The following is a 10979-nucleotide window of genomic DNA, read 5'->3' as shown; positions in this document are numbered from 1 at the left end:
TGCCCTGGCCTTGCATTTGTTTTGTCCCATGTGGCCCTCGTGTATCCGCCCCAGAATTTCTGATCTCATACTTTTCGGCACGACGATCTTGCTCCCTTTAAGCAGTACGCCGTCCACTGCCGATAACTCCGATGTGAATGGCTTTAGTTCCCCTTGAATCGTCGCACCTGCCTTTAGTTGCTCTACCACGCTGCTTAAATACGGGTCTGCGCGGATCTCTTCTTGAAGTCGTTGCTTTGTTCGTCTGCTTACCAGGCTTGAAACCACCTGAATTGCGTGGACCTCCATGTCTTCCGCTTCATCAGCAGCCCCAGGCAGCGTGGCAGTACGGGACAGCATGTCTGCGAGCACCAGGTCTTTCCCAGGGATGAACTGCAAGACATAGTCGTATTTGAAAAGACGGATGAAAAATCGCTGCAGTCTTGGTGGCATGTCCGCAACACTTTTCTGGGCGATGGCAATCAGAGGCCTGTGATCAGTTTCGACAAGAACCCTGCGGCCATAGACAAACTGGTGAAACTTTTCGCACGCAAATACTATAGCCAGCGCTTCCTTTTCAATTTGAGCATAGCGTGTTTCACTCTCGCTCAAAACCCGCGATGCGTACGTGACCGGGCGCCAGTCGTTTCCGTGTTTTTGCAGCAAGGCGGCACCAATCCCGATTTTAGAGGCGTCTGCAGTTACCTTCACTTCTTTTTTTGAATCAAAGAGCGCTAGTATCGGTGGGTTCATCAAAGCTTTGCAGATCTGAGCCCACTCGTGCGCGTGTGCTGACGTCCATTCGAACACCACGCTTTCCTTCAAAAGGCCACGAAGTAGTGACGTCCTGTCACTGAGCGAGGGTACATACTTGCGGAAGTAATTTACAACGCCCAACATTCTGCGAACTGCCTGCTTATCTTTCGGCTGCGGTATAGCGTGTATGCTCTCGATTAAGTCTGGACTGGGGCGGACACCGCTCTCGCTGATCACGTCACCAAGAAATGTTATCTGTGTCACACAAAATATGCATTTTTGGGCGTTAAACGTCATCCCAGCTTGCTCCGCTCGCTTTAGTACGGCTTTCAGCCGTTCATTATGCTGCTCTGTCGAGTCCCCCCAGATTAGTATATCATCAATATATACACGCACTCCTGTCAAGCCTTCAAAAATTTCTGTTAACGTCTTCTGAAAGACCTCACTTGCTGAAGAAATTCCAAATGGCATCCGCAAGAACCTGTAGCGACCGAAGGGCGTTGCGAAGGTGCAGACGCGTGACGTAGCCTCGTCCAACGGTATCTGGTGGAAACCTGCGTTTGCGTCTAGTCGGGAAAAGTACTTTGCGCCCGAGATTTCACTTTCAATGTCCTCCCGAGATGGCATAGGATAATGTTCGCGCATTATGCTTTTGTTTATGACTCTTGGATCCATACATAAGCGAAGACGGCCATCCTTTTTCCTTACTACAACTAAAGGGCTTACCCAATCGGTAGGCTCGTCCACTTTCACGATGATAGAGGCCCTTTCCATGCGGTTCAGCTCCTCGCGAAGCTGCTCCTTGATCGCCAACGGTACCCTCCGGGCAGGCTGCACCACTGGAATGGCATCCGGTCGCAGTACCATCTTGTACTGTCGCTTTACACAGCCCGTTCCGCGAAATAGGTGTGGAAAAGCCAGCTGGGGAGTGTCTTCTCTGGAGTCTACCGCATTCACTGTTGGAATCAGTCCGAATTCCTGACATGTCTTGAGACCAATGATGGCATTGCGACCTTTCTTCACAATGAAAAATGCAACCTGACGTTCTCGGCCGTTTAAATGCAGGACTTCTGTTGATACTCCCACGTGCTTGATAATGCTTCCATTATATGCAGTCAGAACTGCAGTGCTTTTTCTTGGCTCAGTTGCTCGGTTGGCACGCCGGAACAAGGACAGAGGTAGTAGGTTCGCTTGTGAGCCAGTATCTACTTTAAATCTGAATTCTTGGCCGCCTATCTTGCCGCGCACTGTCCAATCTGCTCCCACACCATCCGCCACGCCGCACACGCTGATATTCAAGATATTGAAATTATCATCGTCCTCTTGTGTATGATCCACTTGGTCAACGTGACGCTTTCTGCAACACGCCGCAAAATGATTCTTTTTTTTGCATGCGTAACAAAACTTTCCCCGAGCTGGACATTCTTCTGGAGCATGGAATCTACCGCACTGACGACATCGAGCCTGTTTATTGCCGGCCTGTTCCGTTCTTCTTGTGTACTCCACTTGCCGGGTTTCCTTCGACCACTCTGCATTTTGCTGCGCAGATACTTCGGCTGCTTTGCACATTTGATCAGCTTTCTGCAAAGTAAGGTCCTTCTCGCTAAGCATTCTCTGTCTGAGTTTTTTATCGCTGATCCCAAATACCACTTGGTCCCTTATCATAGATTGTTCAAGCTCTCCAAAGTTGCAGAGTTTTGCTTGCTTCTTGATGTCCCTCAAAAATCTTTCAAACGGTTCTGCCTCCTCTTGTACTCGCAGGCGGAATACATGCCGTTCATAAACTTCATTGCCTTGCTGGACACAGTACTCTTCAAACTTTTTGACCAAAGTTTGATAATCTTCTTTGTTCTCACCTTCGGAAAACACGAAGTTGTTGTACACGTCCAAGGCATCGTCACCTGCGGCGCTGAGGAGTATGGCCGCTTTCACAGCTTCCGTCCTTGGCTTTTCTGACGATGTGGCTGTGAGGAAGAGCTCCAACTTTTGTTTAAACTGCAGCCAGTTTCTCCTCAGGTTTCCGGAAAGCTGCAGCGGTTCTGGGCGCTTGACGACATCCATTCTGCCGCCGAGACAAACACTTCTGACACCATGTATCGTGTTCGATGTAAGGAACTGAGGCGACACGTTGCTGAACAAGGAATGACCCCTAGGTCGTTTATTCATGACGCTTATATAGCTGCGTGGGCAACGAGGGGAAGGGAAAGACAAGGAAAGAAGTGGCAAGCGGTATCCTCGCACATGCGCGATGGCCCGTTCTGATACACCCCTCGCTTCAATGCATCCTGCAGGAACCTCGACCCGCTCGTGTCATACCACGAACTCACCTCTCATCATAGGTTAGGACGTCGAACTTTTCCTCCTCCTCACACAAAGCTCAACAAAGCACAAGCAATCACTTACAGACAGTTGCAGACTCGAACATACATCATACCGACGACACTAAGGAGAATAAGTCCTGACTTTCCTACTGTATGCCTACACTGTGGCCACGAATATAACAATTTCGAACACATGATCTGGCTGTGGCCTGCCAACGTGGACACGGACGTTTCTGACCAGTCCGCATGGGACTCAGCGCTTCAAAGCACAGAGCTCATAGCTCAGCTCAAGGCTGTCCAGAGGGCCCGGGCCGTCGCCGAAGGACTCTGTCTACCGGCCCCGACCTGGGTGGAGCCGCCGGATTGATTGGCGGGGCCTTCGGCACCGCTTTCTTTCACCTCAGGACCTGAATAAAGTTCGTACTCACTCACTCACTTGATCTCCAATAAAATTTCCCATGACTTTGAGGCTTATTTACAGAAACTAGTAACACAAAGCCACACTTGGAGCAGTATCTGACCCGGAAAAGTGGTGGTGGTAGTGGAAGTGGCGGCGATAACACAGATCATTTGGGTCACCTTCTGTATGTTTTCTTTTCCTTGGTTCTTCTAATAAATCTGCCAGTTGCGAGTAAGCGCTCGTCTGTGAACTTCTTGTCCTTTGTCCCGTCTTTTGCGCTGCTCTAAAATATCATGGTTTGAAGAGCTAGGAAAAGGCGCCTAATTTCTGCAGCCCGGTCGGGAGCACGGCGTAACGCCTGCGGGATAGGGAGATGGGATGACAGTGGATAGGAGGGAGAAGGTTAGAGGTGTGGAGGCACAGAGGTCATCAGTACGAAGAGCAGCAGGCCGGCAGCAAGGATAGGGGGGGGGGGGGCAAGGGCCCCGGTCTCAGTGGTAGGCCGCGATTCCCGTCTCCTCGAGGAAATCCGCCAGGCTCCGGAGCGCTGGTAGATGGGGACGGGATGGGAAGAGGAGGTGCTCCAGGGTAGTGGCAGGAAGGCCCTGCCTCCGGTATACGCTGTGGTGACTGTCGAGCGTTCCTTAGCCAATCCGGGGCAGGTACAAAGGAGGTGCTCGAGGGTCTCGGGGTCGCCGCAGCGGCTGCAGGCTGGGGAGGCGCAGCGACCCTTCAGGTAGCGGCGGGCCGCGGTCCACACACAGCCGGTCCGCAGTCGCAGCAGGGAGGCTGGTTCCCTCCTGGTAGGCCCGTCTATGGGAGAAGCTTTGGTCCCCGCCTGTTGGCCACCCTCCGGTCCGGGTGGATTGTGACGAGGAGCTTCTTGAGGCGGGCCTGCGAGTAGTTCTTGAGGCGGGCCTGCGAGTAGGTGATGCCTGGCTGGTGTGCTGAGTCTGTCCGCCTCCTCGTCGCCAGCTATGCCGACGTGAGAGGGCAGCCAGTGGAAGGAGACGGATGCCCCCGATGCCGTGAGGACCCGAAACTTGGTTTCCAGGAGGTTTCCAGTGAGCCCGGCGCGGCGATGATTGGCCAGCGTCTGCAGTGCCGCCTTGCCGTCGCAGAGGACCGCAATCGGCACGGCTGGGATGTCCTCGGCGTCCGCCGCCAGGTGAAGTCCGGCCAACTCCGCAGCCGTGGAGCTCGCCGGGAAGGGCAGCCGGCACTGCCTGCTGATGGCCTTGGACGGGATGACGCACGCCGCCGCTGCAGTCCCGTCTGGCATGACGGATCCGTAGGTGAAGACCTGTAGCCGCCCTTCCAGTTGCTCCTGGAGCTTGGAGGCGGCAGCCTGCTGCAGTGCTGCCGCAGGTGTGCAGCGCTTGGTGGCCCCAACCATTGGGACAGGTGGACCTCGGGTGGCCGGTGATGGGGCGGCGGACGGGCAACCGGAACTGGCGGGTGCGGGACCATCTGGTGGTAGAGTTGACAGAGACCGCCCATCCGTGACCTTGGCTGGCTGCGAAGGCGCTCCAGGAGGGTCCTGCCGTCGGCTGCACGGTGAAGGCGGTCGATGTGCCCCAATGCACGCTGGAGCATGCGTAGGGACAGGGGCCACTCTCCTGCCTCGGCGAGAGCGTAAAAGTTGCCATATTGAACTCATCTGGCGCGTGAGGAAAACGCTCGCGTTCCTTCGCCAAACGCCGACGGTTTATCGTGCCCCTACTAAGATGGCGGGCGCAGCCGCCATCTTTTGGTGGGCATGGCTTCACTATTGTGCAATAATCGCCACTCCAGCAATTTTTTTTATAACCTCCTTGGTCTACATACATTTTTGTACGGGTACCGCGACCGTCCCGCCCGCCGCCATATTTCGTCCAGCGCGGCCGAAGCTTCGGCGGCGCGGTGTTGATTTCACGTGGAGTAACGCATGTTTTGCGCATTGCGTGCTCTTTTGCAGCTTCGAATGAAGCATACCATTGTTCTATAACTGATTAGGAAAGAAATAGTGGCAGTTTTGATTAGCCTACACGCGTACTAACGCGATAAAGAAATGCGAACTGCACGGCATGGAGGAAAGAAAAAGAAAGGATGGAGCATTACGTCACGCGATTGAAACCCACCGTGTCGGCCCAACACGTAATCAAAACGTCAGAGCGCGCGGTATGTTTTAGTACTACGACGTTCTGTTTTTGAACCTCCTCCTTGAGCAACATGGCGGAATTTGACAACATGGCGGAATTTGACAATGTCCAGAATAGCTGGTCTGCGCCGAACGAGCGCCGCGCTTCGATTAAATGCTGCCGGGCGCCATACCCGAAGTCTCGTCTGATTTCATTTCTTGCGTGATCTTGGCGCAAAATCACATGTTGGGCCGACACTGCTGGCTTCAGTACGCGTTGGCTTGCCAAGGCTGGCTGCGTGACGTAATGCTCCCTCCTTTCTTTTAAATGCGAAGCATTTCTTAGCGAACCTCAGGAACTTTGGCCGTTTCTATCTACGTATCTATCTATCTATCTATCTATCTAGCCGCCTACGTCTGGGCGCTCTCCTGGTCGTCTCCATAACATGTAATACACCAAAATTGGCCAAGCAGGGGATCAGTGTATGACGAACACGATTCACTGGTCATGACATGAATAACGCAAAATATCTGTCGCGTACGTCACCAAACCCTTTCTCTCAGTTACGTGTGGCACATACCCGTAAAGCAGAGTTAATGTTATGCGGGTATGTGCCACAGATGATACAGAGTCTCAACCAACACAGTACCCGCGAACACACTCATTGACACGCAAGGAAGGTGATAATAATAATAATTGTTGGGGTTTTATGTCCGAAAACCACGATATGATATGTGAGACGCCGAAGCGAATGGTTCCGGAAATTTTGACCATTGCGTATTCTTTAGCGTGTACCGAGATCGCACAGAACACGGGCACCTAGCATTTTGCCTCTATCCAAATGCCACCGCGGCAGCCGGGATCGAACCCGCGACCTTCGGGTCAGCAGCCCAGCACTTTAACCGCTACACCACCGCGGCGAACGCAAGGAAAGTGAGGAAACTGAAGACTGAACACCCCTGGAAGACGCTCAAGCACCATCCACTCGTCCACATAATCCGCAACGTGGACCACGGGGATTACGCAAAAACCGGCGTCAATGCTTCCTACAATAAATCTGCTGAGAGAACGAGGCCTCTCATCATTACCGGTGCCTTGAACATTGATTTATCAAGGCCCAAAAGTGCTTGGTCCTTATATTGCGAGAAAGACGGATTGGATGTGGAGAGGGCATCAAAAGACCTCGCTGGCACGTCCACGACAGGAGGCATCATAGATCATTTCATCGTAAGAGGCATCCAGTATTTCCACCAGCTGTACTACACCTCGCACTTAACTACACTTAGACCCCTCATAACCGCGGTCACGAACGAATCCGATTAACAAGTCCGGTCCAGCTGCTGGTGCTCATTGATCATGGTGATGATGACCTTCTTCGAGAACTGTCAATAACCCCTTCTACGCATACACACGGGTTCGTGAAACGTGCGTGCGTTCTCCGTCATAACGGACAAGTATAAGCATTACAACTGTAACTGTGACTGTAATGTACGTGCAGTGCAGGGCACCTGCGCGTGGCATTCGGCTGTGTATATATCTAGGGAAACTTTCCTGAATGAAGCTTAGTTGCAACTTACGCCTGTCCTGTGCGTCTGTGTTCCTTCTTTGTCCTGTACGGATTCGCGCTATCCAGTATTGATGAATATGAGCACTACATATCAGTTTACCGCGTCTGGTGTTGGTAACACCCATGTCTGTTGCCATCGCTACGCAATTGTAAACAACTGGTTATATAATAGATATGCGACTCTTCAACATATGAGTGTGCGTATACCACTTCCATATTTCTCTAGCGTCATTCCGTAACGTTTCGCTCAATGTGAAAAATTACGCCACATTCACCTTCCCGCGCATGCTTCGCATAACATTGATTCCCACGGTAGGTGGGATCTGCCAATTTTTTTCTTTCCTCCATGCCGCGCAGTTCGCATTTCTTTATCGCGTTAGTACGCGTGTAGGCAAATGAAAACTGCCGCTATTTCTATCCTAATCAGTTATAGGACAATGGTATTCGAAGCTGCAAAAGAGCACGCAATGCGTAAAACATGCGTTACTCCACGTGAAATCAACACCGCGCCGCCGAAGCTTCGGCCGCGCTGGACGAAATATTGCGGCGGGCAGGACGGTCTCGGAACTATAAGTGCCGACGACTTCGCCGAAAGGCAACGAGCCGACGCGGAACTGGCGGGCCTTATGGAGTACCTCGAGTGCAAGACCGCCGTTGTTCCGAAGGTATTCAAGCGAGGGCAGTTTTATCGACGAGCGACGCCCTGTTCGCCACTGTCAGTGTACAGCGTGTATTGCTGTAGTTTGAGTTTTCATTTCCGGGCCACAAGTTCGGCCGAATACAGTTTCATCTTGAACACGTCGACTGCTGTCTTCATCGACGTCACGACCACGTGACAATACCATCGCAGATCGGTTATCACGAGATCTGGCATCTCAACTACCGCACCTTCATGAGCCCACGCCAGCGCTACACCGGTTTGTGCGAGCACCACCACGTAAACAGGGAATTATTTCACTGCATCAAACAGACGCCAAGGCCATCACGATCATATATGCGACGCGGACTTTCCGAAAATCGTGATGCTAACGGCTGTGGATATTGCGGCAGTTGTACATTACATACTGTGTGTGACACTAAAAAACGGATTATTCGGATGTACGCGCCCAAGCAAGCGACGCCAACACTCTTATTGTGCTTATAGATAGCCGGACCAGATAAAAAGGGACAGATTTCTAAACACTTCTTGCGGGAGCAACCTCCCTCCTGAGTAGACAGGGTCGCCCTGTTATTGGGGCAATGCACCTCGCACGAGCTGGGAGAACAATAGCGGCCTCATAAAAGGCAACCTATTAGGGAAAGATGGGCATCCAGAACCACGCGCTCTAGCTCATATTCTCCATCGCACCCACGCAGCTGAGAGACAGTAACAGTATCGACTTTTCCCAACCTAACGTTCATGTTGAATAATTACCCACACCTACCTGGACACGTATCGACAAAACTGCGAAAGCGACCGCTACGTAATTAACATGTCGATAGCCTCTCAATGGTTGCGTAGCGCTACGGGCTACATGATGATAATGGACCAGACAAAATACAGGGTTCCCGCTGCTGCTCACCACCCTTCAAGGTGCTAAGTTTTTCGTAGACCACTCGCTCGGCGCTCATCGTTCCGTCTCTAAACACAAAGCATTTAAGCTTACATTGGATGTACCCGTAGCGGACTCACGTTTCATCCGTATATCGTAGAGCAGTCGTCTCGCTGTGCGATAGGAAGGTGAACGCCTCAATCGCAAACTACGCAAAACGGCTGAAACAACGGAGCGCGCAGACAAACATATGCTCGCAAACTGTGGGCGAAAAGCTGGGCCACTTCCTGTGACGCGGCAGGGGATGCGCTGGTCACACCGAAGACGTGGGCTATCTGGCGAACTTTGATTCAGCCCAGGCAGAACCTTGTACAAGAACCTGGTAACTTCGCCTGATACATAATTTGGTTGGCAATTTCACGGGAATGTGGACGAAGAGCCCTTGAACAGCCTCGGCGAAAAATACACAGGCGACGACTGCGTCGTGCCATGCCGCACGAGGGAACTGCAAAAGCAGAGCTGGATGGGTCGATAAACACGGCGAATTTTTTTAACAGAGGAGCCGGGTAGTGCGAACAGATATTATAATCATCAAGAAGCAGCGAAGTGAGGCGGAATGCACTAAATATTATGGGAGCTAGAGTCAGTTACGTCACTAAAAATTACGTTACATCACTTAACAACTAGTCGCAAGTCTGAAATCGCGTAACATAACGTAAAACTAGTCACATGATGAAAATCACGTAACATAACGTGACAGTGCTGGGCAGTATCGAAGATACATGTATCTATACTCGTTAGGTATCTTGTATTTCTATCGTAATACGTCCCGCAAGACGTGCACCAGTATCTGTATTTCCGATAAATTTACAGTAAAACCTCGGTGATACGAATCTCGCGGGGTCACGAAAAATATTCGTATCATCCGAAATTCGTATAACCAGAAAACATGGAAAATTAGTATGCGACAGAAGAAGGCTGGTGTACATTTTCATTTAGTGTTTCTCAGGGCCTCAGTAACGCCATAAACAGCTCTGGATGATTACCAGTAAAGTTTTTAGACGTGAACAATCATACTTGTACTCGTGAAGATACTGTATGTGTTGCGACCTGTGACTGCCAGTCGCCCCTTCGAAATATTAGGTACGCTTTTCCGCATGACGCAAAAGTACCACGGCGAAAGTGACTTAAGGGACGCTTTGCACACGATAGATGAAGGCCAGAAAATTTTAGAACCGCTGTCCTTTGTTGTTATTATTTTCTTATCGCGGTGGTGTTTGGGATGTTTTTAGAGAACTTTACGGTCGTGACCGCACAATCGGGAGGTTTGCTCCCGTACAAATGGGACAGTCGGCAGGCATGCGCGTCCCCAACAATTGTGCGTGTTGACGTTGCGAGGCCTAGCTCCTTGACCAAGACATTGCGCTTCTGTTTCGGTCCTGTCCGACTGCGAGGCCATGACTTGCATCGGCGTGGCAGGAAAGTGAACATTCAGTACAATGACACTGCCTCGAGTTTCACCGCGTTGAAAAGAAAAAGAAAAAAGATCGCGGCGCCAGCGCCATCTGTAATCTAAAAGCGAAGATGCATTTAGGCCTCGAAGATTCGCGCACTACGACGCGGCGCGGCGCGCAGGCCCGCGCGTGATTGCCGCGTCTTCCGCGACAGCGCGGGCAGCATCTGTTCGTACCTGCGCCGTAGCGTACGTTCGTTTCAAACGTTGCGGGGTGAAAATCGGTTCGCAACAAACGTACTCCATTACACTGCAGGTTGATGGGTCTTGGCCGGGACCACAGAAAAATTCGTATCACCCCGAAGTTCGTTCGAGCCGTGATCGTATCACCGAGGTTCTACTGTATTACGTATCGTGTATCTTAAGATACGAGCTACTGCTATCGCGAAATCACCGTGCGAAACAATAAATTTTGCCTAAACTCTCCTTCTCAAGCTCATGCTACTCCAACTAAGCCACCCGCATTAAACTAATAACAGTGACGTACCTTTTACCTTTCCGCCAGAGGTGACCAGGCTGCGCGTCCCAATTGGTAGAGCAGAGTCACCTGGCTGCGCTCGCGCCGTCTCGAGAAAAAGAAGCGCGTGAACGTCTACGCGTAGCAGACCTTTTGCTTTCTCAATATTTTTTTTTTAATTTTTAGTTGCGTCGGTGACAATTCTTCCTGGTCACTGTATTGTGCTTTTTCGTATCTGACGTAGTTAGGCACCCGGTAACCGTCGAAGGCGACTATGACGGTGCCGGTCTCCTTGATTCTTTTGGCCGCCAAGGCCAGGGGGTTCCTTGAGTTA

Source organism: Rhipicephalus sanguineus, chromosome 6, assembly GCF_013339695.2.
Source record: "Rhipicephalus sanguineus isolate Rsan-2018 chromosome 6, BIME_Rsan_1.4, whole genome shotgun sequence".
Classification (NCBI taxonomy): Eukaryota; Metazoa; Arthropoda; class Arachnida; order Ixodida; family Ixodidae; genus Rhipicephalus; species Rhipicephalus sanguineus.
The sequence above is the reverse complement of the archived record's forward strand: the minus strand, read 5'-3'. Positions refer to the sequence as shown.